The sequence below is a fragment of the Macaca thibetana genome, chromosome 11 (genome assembly GCF_024542745.1).
Source record: "Macaca thibetana thibetana isolate TM-01 chromosome 11, ASM2454274v1, whole genome shotgun sequence".
Lineage (NCBI taxonomy): Eukaryota > Metazoa > Chordata > Mammalia > Primates > Cercopithecidae > Macaca > Macaca thibetana.
This window is the reverse complement of record NC_065588.1, coordinates 65,129,492-65,142,724: the sequence shown is the minus strand read 5'-3', so window position 1 is coordinate 65,142,724 and position 13,233 is coordinate 65,129,492. Positions and strand designations below refer to the sequence as shown.

At 40.9% G+C, this 13,233-nt stretch overlaps 1 long non-coding RNA gene across 1 annotated transcript; it reads right to left on the bottom strand.

Annotated features, from left to right (window-relative positions):
- Positions 1-1,481: 1,481 nt before the first annotated feature.
- LOC126930022 (uncharacterized) lies at positions 1,482-12,045 on the bottom strand. Its single transcript, XR_007717433.1, has 3 exons — positions 11,931-12,045; positions 9,662-9,784; positions 1,482-3,830 (listed from the first exon to the last, which is right to left on the bottom strand). It is a non-coding gene; the product is annotated as an uncharacterized LOC126930022 (long non-coding RNA).
- Positions 12,046-13,233: the final 1,188 nt, after the last annotated feature.

Below are 13,233 nucleotides of genomic sequence, written 5' to 3'. Positions count from 1 at the left end.
TTATCGATGTATGGGTGATGCCAGCTGATCCATCAAGTGCAGGGTCTGCAAAATATCTCAAGCACTGATCTTGGGAGTAGGTTAGGGAGGGTCAGAATCTTGTAGTCTTCAGCTGCATGACTCCTAAACCATAATTTCTAATCTTGTGGCTAATTTGTTAGTCCTACAAAGGCAGTCTAGTCCCCAGGCAAGAAGGGGGTTTGTTTTGGAAAAGGGCTGTTGTCGTCTTTGTTTTAAACTATAAATTAAGCTCCTCCCAAAGTTAGTTCAGCCTACACCCAGGAAGGGACAAGGACAGCTTAAAGGTAAGAAGCAAGATGGAGTCGGTTAGGTTAGATCTCTTTCACAGTCTCAGTCATAATTTTGCAAAGGCAGTTTCAATTTCATATTGCTGGCAGCAATATACAGTCTGATCTATTAGCAGTTTCTATGTAAGATGAGAGAGCACATTGTTAGGATTTTACCAACTTATATTTTAAAGGTTTCACTTGTGATCTGTTTATTAGAAAACAGTTAATCAGGAACTGATTGGACACAGTTATAATCCAACACCAATTTGGTGGTATTGCAATGACCAAAATGCTGATATCCTTAAGGATTATTTTACATAGTAGAACCTCATATCCAACTCTGCTTCATTTAAATGATATATGAGGTTCTTGTGAACTCCAGAGGAACCCTATCATATCCACATCTAGATCCCCTATAGGGCCTAATAAAGTATTTTGGAGCAGAAGTATAATGACTAAGGTTACGAGCTTAGAAAACAAGGCTGTGCATGTAGAAGAAAAGGAGAATAAATAATGGTGGGGGAAGGGAGGCAAGCAGAAAAAGATGACCTGGATTTCATTTATCTGTAGCCCAGGTGTGATGGGTCCTTCGGAGCCATCTCCTCTAGCTTTGAAAACAGGGTTCAGCCTACATCACATCTGCGCCAAGCAAAGACTGTTCATAAAGCTTCAGAGAACAATGTCAATCTTATCAGATATTTTGTGGAAGACAAAAAGATGGCTTATATCACATTGATAAAAGAAAAACTTCAGCTGAATTAAATTTAAAAGAGTTTAATTGAGCAATGAATGATTTGTTAATTGGGCAGCCTCCTAAGCCAGAATAGGCTCAGAGACTCCTGCACAGCTACTTGGGGGACGAAGATTTATGGACAGAAAAAGGGAAGTGATGCAAAGAAAACAGATGTGAGAGGCGGAAACAGCTGGATTGGTTACAACTCAGCATTTACCTTATTTGAACACGGTTTGAACAGTTGGCTACATTTGATTGACCAAAACTCAGTGATTGGCACAAGTGTAGGCTACAGTCTGTTTACACCTCCACTTGTTATAGTTTATGATGTACAGAGAAACCTTTAGGCTGAACTTAAATATGTCAGGAGGCAGCTTTAGGCTAAACTTAATTTAACAGTTCTCCCCTTTTGATCATCTTTTCAATTTTGAAAGGTTGACCAAAGCTTTAGTCACTGATGTCACTATCACCATTGTAAATGTACTTATTTGGCCTTGGTATTAGTCCGTTTTCATGCTGCTGATAAAGACATACCTGAGACTGGGCAATTTACAAAGGAAAGACATTTAATGGAGAACTCACAGTTCTGTGTGGCTGGGGAAGCCTCACAATCATGGCAGAAGACAAGGAGGAGCAAGTCACACCTTACATGGATGGCAGCAGGCAAACAGAGAGCTTATGCAGGGAAACTCCCCCTTATAATACCATCAGATCTCATGAGACTTATTTGCTATCACAAGAATAGCACAGGAAGGACCTGCCCCCATGATTCCATTACCTCCCACCAGGTCCCTCCGACAACACATGGGAATTCAAGATGAGATTTGGGTGGGAACATAGCCAAACCATATCATTCCACCCCTAACCCCTCCTAAATCTCATGTCCTCACATTTCAGGACTAATCATGCCTTCCCAATAATCCCCCGAAGTCTTAACTCATTTCAGCATTAACTCAAAAGTCCACAGTCCAACATCTCATCTGAGACAAGGCTTCTGCCTATGAGCCTGTAAAATCAAAAGCAAGTTAGTTGCTTTTTAAATACAGTGGGGGTATAGGCATTGGGTAAATACAGCCATTCCAACTGGGAGAAATTGGCCAAAACAAAGGGGCTACAGGCCTCATGCAAGTCTGAAATCCAGCAGGGCAATCAAATCTTAAAGCTCCAAAATGATCTCCTTTGACTCCATGTCTCACATCCAAGTCCCCCTGATGTAAGAGTTGGGTTCCCATGGTCTTGAGCAGCTTTGCCCCTGTGGCTCTGAAGGGTACAGTCTCCCTCCCAACTGCTTTCATGGACTGGTGTTGCGTGTCTGTGCTTTTCCAGGCACACAGTGCAAGCCATCAGTGGATCTACCATTCTGGGGTCTGGAGGACAGTGGTCCTCTTGTCACAGCTCCACTAGGTGGTGCCCCAATAGGGACTCTGTGTAGGGGGTCCCACCCCACATTTCCTTCTGCTAGAACCTCCAAACAAGCTCTCAAAACAATGGCCTCCCGTAATTTTGCTTTAAAAAATTCCCCCTTTTTGATCAGTTTCTTACTTAGGTAAGAGAGTGATCAAAACGTAGAGCCTCAGCGGCACCCACAATTTTGGGTTTCTGGTCTCAGCATGTTATTCATAGGTTATGGTGCCCTCATGTTCACTTACTCCTTTCAGCTCTTGTCATTCCAGTTAAAGAGAGACCATTTGACATTCTTGAGATGGCTTCATGCAAACATTTAAAATTTGTGCTGTATTGAGGGAATACAACACACCAGGGAGACTACTATTATGACTATCAGGAGGATCATACCAAATGTCTGGAGTGTGCTTCTTACCCAGGGTCCACATAAACCAAACCACCTAAAATTAAATACATCAAAGAATGAGCTAGATAAAGAATTGACTCACTTAACTAAGTAGTCTCTTCTTTAATCCCCTACAACTGAATCTCTATAATCTACATTTGATGTATGTTTTCATAGACCACTGAAGTGCCAGCAGCTGCACAAATACTTTTCCATTTAGCCACTAAATAATCTGGAGCAATTCTGTTATTCAGCGTAACTTTCACAAGATAATTTAAAGTCTGTTGTGTAACCATAGCCTTTAGAGTAGAATCTGCTATAGAGCCTACCATGAGGGATACATTTCTAATCATTGCCTCTTTTATTCCAAACCATGGAAAAGGGGACTAACAAATGATACCCTTCTAGAAGATTGAAGGCCTTCAGGCAATGTTCTCTTTAACTCATGGTATGGATTAAGAGGAGTGAACCAATGTTCTATTTCTGACTGATTATGAGGCAACACAGGTACCATTAGCTTTTCATCTACATTGGGCCTTAATATTTCATCTCTCAAGGTATGAGGTTATCCATGTATAAGGCTGGCTGCAAAATCCTTTACAAATGAAAGTATATCCCGTGAGTGCACACAACAGACCCCTCTTTCACTTCTATTGTCCACAGAGTCATAACTAAGGAAAAAATATCTAAAGATAAGAGTCTCATGATAGTAGAGAAGTTGTGATTTGTGATCTTGGGAAAAGCTGCTCACATCAAGGATGCCATCTTCTTCTGGGGAGGAACTTCCCTGGTTAACTTTATCTAAAGGGTTCCAGTGGGTATACAGTTCCAAGAGTGTGGAGGGATCCTTCTTAGTTGTGAGATTATGAACATGAGGTTCAAGGTCCTGAAGTTTTGCTGCAGTGCGGATGGCAAGGGCAGGCTTTCTCTGATGTTCCCAGAAGATCCAGTCTTCAGGTTCTGGATTGTGAAGGGGTTGATTGTCCTCAGTCAGTAAACCATAAAAAGTTTTCTTTACCTAGTGAAAAAATACTGTGGTATAATAACGTATTGTTATAACATCAGCCCTCTTGCATGGGAGACCTTTTATAAAACCAGAAAACATGCATTGAAAATGACAGTTGAATGAAATTCCTCTATAAATGTTTAAATGGCCCATCAGGTAGCTGAATGTACCTGAAGCTTTGATTGTCTTCCCAGTAATATGGGTTTGACAAACCAAACACTGGTCATAAACTATTTTAGTAATTTAGAAGTCACCACACCAATATATATTTAATTTGGATCATTGTATCTTTCCCATGATGAGTCATGGAATGCAGAACTTTTAATAACAAAAGCTTTGAGAACTCAGGAAGGACGAGGCAGCTGTCCTGGTTCTCTGTGATTCCATGCTTAACACTGGACATATGTCCTCTTGAATACCAGTTGTTTCTCCAACTTAGGTGCACAGCACTGAAAACTAATGGGTTATCATAGCTAATTTGACTTAGACCATGGAGTTCATTCAAATTGTATATCTAAACAATTTCAGTATCAGCTGATTTAGCATGAAAATCTGGCAAAGTATTTTCTTGGTATTCAATTAATTTTTGTTCTACTTGGGTTAGCAGTTTTGTAAACCAGTCACTCTTTTCATTAAAGCTCCAAGAATTCTTACCTAGTCCAGATAATATGATTCTAAAGTTATCAGAAACCTGTATTCAAGAGTAATTTTCAGAGTCCTTTCCATTCTTTCATGAATCTCCTAAAATATGCCATATTCTAGGATTTTGCATGCTTGTGAAGTTTTCAGAAACTGCATCAGCATTAAGCAATTAACTGTGGAAATGACTTTAAGTAGTCATAGTTAAAAGACACAATTGACAAGCATATTTGGTTATTTCCATCGTCTACAATAATTTAACATCATAACCATACTTATGATTGATAGCATATGTTCAAACATATTAGAATTTTAGAAATCCCATACAATTTTGGAACATATATTAATAACATTCACTAAAATGTAACCTGAAGAAGGTTGAAACTTGTTTTTAATTTTGACAATGCTTCCCATGTAACTTAACATGTTAAATAGTCTTGTTTACCTCTCTTTTGGATGCTTCAGGGGCCCTCTGTAGTATCCCAAAGTTAGAGGTCAGAAAAGACCATTTTGAAGCTGAAATTTGATTTTGGGAAGCCTGTCAAATATGTTAAAGGTTTAAAACACTTGATATTATGAGATAGAATTCCTGGTCACCATAAGTCATTCATTTAGCCAAAATGATGACTCAAAAATTTTAAAAAGGCAGAAACCTTTACTAACTAAGACTTAGTTTTCCAAACAATCTGTCTCTTGTGTTTCTCTTCTTTTTCCTGTAGCTTATTCAAAAGGCAAACAAAAATATTTGATTATCCTTCAATATCATGCGAAAATCTTGTTCAAAAGAGAAAGCCAAATTTCACCCTTGCATTAGCATACTATTAATGTCAACCCCAATCTTTAATAAATTATATAGGCAAATTTATCCAATCTTAGTCAGCTTGATCATAAGGTGAGATTCTCATAAATCTTTTATAACACTTTACAAATATTTGTTAAAGAGTAGATCAGTGCTCTAAGAAAACCCTGTTGTGTCTTTATTTCAATGTCCAACTTACAGAAAAAACAAGTAATAACCCTTTAAAAGTAGCCAATATGTTCACACACAGAATTTTCTTTCTTTTTTTCTTTTTTTTTGAGATGGAGTCTCGCTCTGTCTTCAGGCTGGAGTGCAGTGGCGTGATCTCGGCTCACTGCAAGCTCCACCTCCCAGGTTCACACCATTCTCCTGCCTCAGCCTGCCATCATGCCCGGCTAATTTTTTGTATTTTTAGTAGAGATGTGGTTTCACCATGTTAGCCAGGATGGTCTCGATCTCCTGACCTCGTGATCTGCCTGCCTTGGCCTCCCAAAGCGCTGGGATTACAGGCATGAGCCACTGTGCCTGGCCAATAATTTCTTTTACAAGATTAATTTTTCATAAATCTTCCACAATTTGCTCATACCTTCAGCTTTATCCTAATTTAAAACAATCCTTTAAGCCTCTAAACTAGACAAAAACTTACCTTCCTGCTCCTTCTTATAATCTTTTGCTAAAAGCGTATTTCACTTTCCTCACACACCTTACATGTAAAACGGTTTTTTCAGTGGTCTCAGTTACATGTTACAATGTTAACTCTTAGCAATTTTTATTTTTGGTGAAAAACCCTGGTAAGTAGGTGATTTTAATTACGTACCAGGTGTGAAGCCTAGGACACCAAACAGAAGTATAGATAAAGTCTGACTCTTTTTAGCATAGCCAGGGGGCTTGGCTAACTCCACATGTCCTTAGAACTTACTTCAAATCTAAAGCAGGCCCCAAAGCAGGTACGTTGAAAAATTTTCAAAAGTCCAAGAAGCAGTTTATTACCTTAAAGTATTTAGCAAATCTAGGCCGGGTGCAGTGGCTCACGCCTGTAATCCCAACACTTTAGGAGGCCAAGGAGGGTGAATTGCTTGAGGTCGGGAGTTTGAGACCAGCCTGGCCAACAAGGTGAAACCCTATGTCTACTAAAAATACAAAAATGTAACTAGGCGTGTAATCCCAGCTACTCAGGAAGCTGAAGCAGGAGAATTGCTTGAACCTGGGAGGTGGAGGTTGCAGTGAGCCGAGATCATGCTACTGCACCCAAACCTAGGAGGTTATTTAGTGAATCTAATATGTGACCTGCCTAACTTAGACCAAATGTCTTTATTTATTTCTCAAAGCTTACTAAAGTCACATGAACTAAAAGGCATTACAGTTTTAATTTTTCTTACAAAATTTTTGATTTAAGTGTTTATTATTTTTAAACCAGTTAATCAGAGCTCTTTTATACACAAATGTCACACACAGAACACATATAAACACATAGAAACACAGAAGATCCAGTAGTTGTAAGATGTTTCATTTGCCAGTTTTAAGTTTCTTAACTGGATTACTGGATTCAGGGTGGAGTCCTTGGAGGAACAGGGCTAAGAAAACTTTCAGTTTCTAGGTCCTAATAAGTAAGCACAGCTGGAAGACAAAACAGATCTCCAAAAATACAGGATCCCAATTTTATACCGGATCCTGTATCCTTTGACTGTGCATTTCATTGCAAAGCCACCCAAAGCTGATCAGCCCATTCTGTGATTAGCACACCCCAATGGGAGTCTTATCCTTGGTAGGGGGTGGGGACATTTCCATACTTTCCAGGTGGCCAAGATCATGCTTCTCTGATCCAATGTGCAAAGAGCTGAGTGTTTCCCCAACTGCCATTTGCCATCCCTAAAAGTATACTTAGCCTTAGATTTTGAGAGAGATCTATCTGCTTCTAATTCCTGGGGTTTCATGAGGAAAACAGAGGTTTTTCCCAAAACGGGGTCTGTGGCACCTCCTCTGTTTTTCCCAAGGAGTCCTAGACTGTTAGAAGTTATCTTAGGTCCTCTCATGTATGCATCAAGAGTGGCAAGAAGAAAAAAATGGAGAAAAACAATTCAGTTGCCTGAAAAGAAAAAAAAAAAAAAAAGATCCAAAAAGAGAAAAAAACCATAAATGCCTTTTAACTATACCTAGGGCTTGAATATCCACTTTTAACTGAGTGTTTTGTTTTGTTTTGCTTTTTTGGGGACAGAGTCTCACTCCGTCACCCAGGCTGGAGTACAGCAGTGCAATCTTGGCTCTCCTCAACCTCTGCCTCCCAGGTTCAAGCGATTCTCTTGCCTCAGCCTCCTAAGTAGCTGGGATTACAGGCGCACACCACCATGCCTGGATAATTTTTTTTTTGTATTTTTAGTAGAGATGGGGTTTCGCCATTTTGGCCAGGCTGCTCTTATACTCCTGACCTCAAGTGATCTGCCCTCCTCGGCCTCCCAAAGTACTGGGATTACAGGCGTAGGCCACTGCACCTGGCCTACGCTGACTTTTAACCAAATATTTTTTTAACCGGATTCTAGCTGGAACAAATAGCAAATATTTCTGGCTTTTGAACTTTACCAAAGGTAACCTCCCAGGTGCTCAGAGAAAGAAGAATTCAAGATGGGAAGTCAAAAGGAGAGGAAGAGAATCAATAAATAGCAATAGCCACTTAGATATCAAACCAGAAAGGACTCATCCCCTAAGCCAGGAATTGAATCCTGGCTGCCATTGAGAAGAGACAAAGCCTTCACCATCAAGCTACAACATTGGGCAGTTTCTGTTGTTTCTTCCCAGAAGGAGCCTAGAGCAGTCAATTTTGAGCTACAATGGCTTTTAAATGTTCACAATAATTTTTAGAACTAACTATCACATGAACGCCCAAATTCCTGTTTCCTGGATGGCAGAGGCCAAGAGAAAGTACCACCCTGTGGTTACAAGTTCAAGCTCACAAGAGCATGAAACAAGACAAGAGGGAAACCTCATCCAGTTTGTTGTTGTTGTTGTTTGTTTCAGGGACCTGCAGCAAAGTTTATAACTGACCAGTTTGCTGGGTTGGCTTGAGCAGCAAGCTTATGGGGCCTAGGCCTGCATTCCATCTTATGGTACCTCTTTTTATGACTGAACGATGCAGAAAGACAAATTCATAGCACAAAGTACACCAGATTTGCTACAGCTTAAGATCAGCCTCATGAATTCTTTCCACATTAATTAAAACTTCACAAGAGATAGTAATTTTTTACCATTCCTACAACCACTTTGCACAGAGAGAGAGGAAAGGAAAGGAAAGGGACAAAAGCATTGCTTGCAGCAGGGTAAAGAAGGCAAGCCACTCAGAGAGGCCAGAGTAAGACCCACCCACTGTAGCGACGCTGAATCAAAAGTTCAGATGGCCACATGTCAGTTGGAAAGGGATATTTTCCAGCAATCCCATCAGCCCTCAAGTTTCCCCCTTTGGGGAGAAAAAGTTTCCCCAGGTCCCATGATCCTGTACACACCTAATTCTGTCACCCACTGTCATCAGCAAATAGTGCAAGACAGATTAATCCAAAGAGAATAACAGTTAACAGCCCATAGTGCCAAATCCATTCTTAACCAAGAGGGACTTTACTGAGGGGAGGGCCTCTAACTCAATCCTCTAACCCAGCACAGGTAAAATGTACTCCACTACTTAGTCAAAGTCAGCCAACTGGTGCTGCAGTTACTTCCTTTGGATTAGAATAGTAACTAAGCCAAAAGGTTAGCAGATTTAATTTTTTTAATCAATTAGTCATTTAAGCTTTTAATTTGCCTTTTATAAAGCCTTCAAATAAAAATACTGAAATATTTTTACAAACTTCTGCATATCAATACACATCCTTAGATGAGACTAATTTGGAAGCCCTCATTTTCTAACACACTTCAGTGCAATGTTGTTCATTTGGAAAGTTCCACTGTAATTTATCTTTAGTAAGATTTTGCCATTTCTTTAAGACTTTGTTGCTTATAGGGCCTAACACTTGTGCATGTATAAGCCAGAAGGAACTCAGTTCTTCAGAAATTAAGGATCTCATTGTTACCTCAAATATTGGCTTTGCTTTCAGGTTCCCTTGATCAACCTAACCAGTGATTTTTTTCCTACCTAAGTGCACAAGAAAAATGAACCAAAGGAGTAGAACAAGAAAATCCCCATGAATTTCTAAAAGCCAAATTTTACACCCCCTGCAATATTGTCATTTACTACTGGTTTCTTTCTGACCCAGTCAGATGCAAGAAGCCTCTAGCTGAATCCAAACCAGTTAATTACTGGACCCAGTCCAGTTTCTTGTCACAACTTCCAAATCCAGTTTGGATCAGAAGCTTGCTCAAAGAAACTCAGAGAGCTAAAAACACAAATCCGTGGAACTTTGGAATCTGAGAGAGAACTTACCACAATCCCCAGCTGCTCCAAGAGATCAATGGACACAATGGGTCCAGAGAGTTCCTCACTTGGTCACTCAGTGCTCCTAGGGGATGTTAGAAACTCTACTTTGGATCCCACTTCTGACACCATCTGATAAAAGAAAAACTTCAGCTGAATTAAATTTAAAGGGGTTTAATTGAGCAATGAACAATTTGCGAATTGGGCAGCCTCCTGAGCCAGAATAGGCTCAGAGACTCCAGCACAGCCACATAGGGGAAGAAGATTTATGGACAGAAAAAGGAAAGTGACGTACAGAAAAAAGAAGTGAGCTACAGAAATAGCTGGATTGGTTACAGTTTGTTGTTTGCCTTATTTGAATATGGTTCAATTAGCTACATCTGATTGGTCAAACCTTGATGATTGGCACAAGTGTAGACTATGGTCTATTTATACTTCCACTTGTTATAGTTCATGATGTACAGAGATACCCTTAGGCTGAACTTAATATATGTAAGGAGGCAGCTTTGGGCTAAACTGATTTAATAAATTTTAAACAGGAAACAACCTAATAAGATTCCCCATTAGACCTTTCTATTATCCACCAGCTCTGGGCTGCCCTAGAACATGTCGCTTAATACATTTTCCTCCCATACTCCTAATTTTCCACATCCCCCCACCCCTTAATCCTTTCCTGTGAGAATAATATGACTGTCTCAAATCTTTCAATTTTGCATAACTCCACATTACTTATACTGTCTTTAAGAAGAATGCTTCACTTTGCAGTCAGGAAAAAAATGATGCTCCAAATGCTGGGCTCTACCTTCCTTATGGGCTGCAGGAGATCAAAAATATTAAATGACTCTGCAGTCTAACCTAGCAGTTGAAGGCTTTGGTTCTGGTGTCAAGATTCCATTCTGTGACCTCATGTAAATTACTTGACCGCCCTCTAAGCCTCAGCTTCTTAATCTGTAAAATGAAATGTCGACCCTGAGTAATAAAGACTACATCTTGGGTAATAAAAATAATGCCTACCTTATGCATTTGGGGAGAGTCATGTCAGATATTATATGACAAGGACTTCTCTAATCCCAGTGCCTAGCCCAAAGTATTATAATAATAATTATTAAATCCCTCCCAATCTTAATCATTCTAAGTATTTGACAGTTTACTAATTGAACTCCAAATACTCATTTAATAAGCATCCATTTAATGACTACTTTTTAATATGTGCGTAGTACTACAAAAACAAATAAGGAGGAAGGAAGTAGGGCAAAATAAACGTCCACTGAGAGCCTTCTACGTGCCAGGCACTTTACAAATCATCTTGTTTACTCCTTCAAATAACTTGAGAAAGCTTTGTGTCCTCACTTCTATGGATGGCACAGAGCTATGAGAGGTTATATAACTTGCCTGTAAGGCACAAATCTGAGCTGGCATCCAGGTCTGTTTCACTCAGGATCCCTTTCTCCTCCACAAATTGCTGTGCCTCACAAGTAGAGTGTATGTCTCAAACTGACCAAACCTTAAATTCAAAAGGAAAAGGGAAGAAAAGAGGGGTCAGATGAACGGAAAGTGGAGGGGAGAAAGAGGGAAGGATAGGAAGGGGGAAGACCGGAAAGAGAATCAGATGCTGAGGAAGAGAAAATGCAACAACAGGGGGAAGCCAAGTAGCTCCCCCACTTCCATCCATTGCAGAGGCTGGTGGAGAGCCAGCCCACTGAGCTCATCCTCATCACCTTAGGTGACGTGTCCCTGCCAAATGAACCAGTGCCAAAAGGAAATGCATCATGTCTGTGATTTCCCACGAACTCCAGCTAACAAAAGCTGATCTCACCCTCTCCTTTTGGAAGCTCCAACAAAAGCTCTCTAGACTTCTAGGTAGATTCTAACTCCCTGTCTTATTTACAATTTAATTTTGTACTGATAATTGTCTCATGTGGGCTCATCTTATTCTCACACCCAAGCTATAAAATATTCAATGCATGCATTTTGGTTTACTCCTCTGTAAGAAGACGGTCACTGATGAAAGCACACTACAAAATTTTATATGACTTCCCTGAGAAGAAACTGAAAAACTCTGCCCAGAGCTTGGGGTAGGCACTCATAGATTACTTGTTGGGGTAGAGAGAGTTACTTAAGAGCGAATAGCATAAACTCTGGAAATATACTGCCAGATATTATGAGGTTATCCTATTGGTCCCATGATGATGGGAGTGTCTGCTGAAGGGAATGAGCCCTTGTCATTGGGAAGAGGTCAGTTTGAGAGTAGAGAACGGAGACTCTGAAAGGAGCTTACCTGGTAGTGGTAGGAGGAATATTTTCTTTGCTCTAGATCTGGCCAATGCTTGGCAGCTTCAGTGTCATGCAATTGCCGGAAGCATTTCTGTTGATGGAGGGTGGCTTTCCTTGTCCCTGGGAGATTACCTGCGAGAGAGCCTGGGAATGTGCCAAGGAAAGGGCCTCGGGCTGGGTCCTGACTCATGTGTGTCTGAATTATGCTCTGTGCCACGTGTCCTTTCATCATCAGTACAGCCTGTCCTGCATTGGATCAGGGAGGGATCCACACCCACACCTGCGTCAGGACGATGCAGGGAAATGCTGGACCCTTTCCCTGGAGGTCAGGTGATGGTGCCAACAGAGGACAACAGGGCTCAGCGGCTGCCGGAGCACTGCCTAGGGCTGTTACCTTGTAATATGAAAAGAAGCAGTATCTACCTCTCGGTTGTCACGAGAATTAGGGGAAAGACACGCAAAGCCACTGGAATTCATATCCTCATTCAACGTTTATTCATCTCATCACATGTTGTAGTTACTTCATGCCAAGATCCAGGCAATAGGAACAGAGCAGTGAGGGAGCCGGGTCAGGTCGCTGCTCTCTTAGTTTATTTCCTCTTGAGAAGTGGGGACAGACAGTAAGCAGATAAACTGTCAGGGACTGGGATGGGGATTTGGGTGCATGTGATTTATGAGGATGTTCTCCTCAGGAAAACCTGTAAAGGGTGAGGAGATCAGGATGGGGAAAGGGAAGAAGCCAAGTAGAGGGGTGCTGTAGAAAAATTTAGCCTGGGCCTGATCCCTCAGGGCCCTGAAGTGCAAATTTCACCTTCAGAGTTGTCCTTGAAGGCAAGAGGGGGGAGCTTTTGTACCCATCTCTGTCAGTCACTGGCCACCCCAGGGTGTTGCAGTAGCCTCCCAGGTAAAGAGGCTCCTTAGGCAAAAGCGTTTCTTAGAAGAAGGCCATGGGTATAAGGCGTTAGCTGCTGCGTGCACAGGAGTAGGGCACATGGGCTGGTCATGGGGCATGCGCAGAGCATCAGCAACATGGGCTACATCTCTTCAGAAGGGGAAAGTCAGGTAGTGGGAACTGCTAGGAGAGGTGGAAATTCAGCGACAGCAGAGAGACTGTACCGTTGCTTTAGACTGCGTGACCATGAAACGGGTGGATTTAGATTTTATAGATTTTGAGACTTAGAATTTGGAGGGACCTTTTTAAAGTAAAAGACTATGAAATCATGAATACAAAGCTAGTACAAACGTGAAAATTTATTCAAAATGAGAAGACAAAGAATTACAAATAAAAGCTAACAAATAAGCATCAC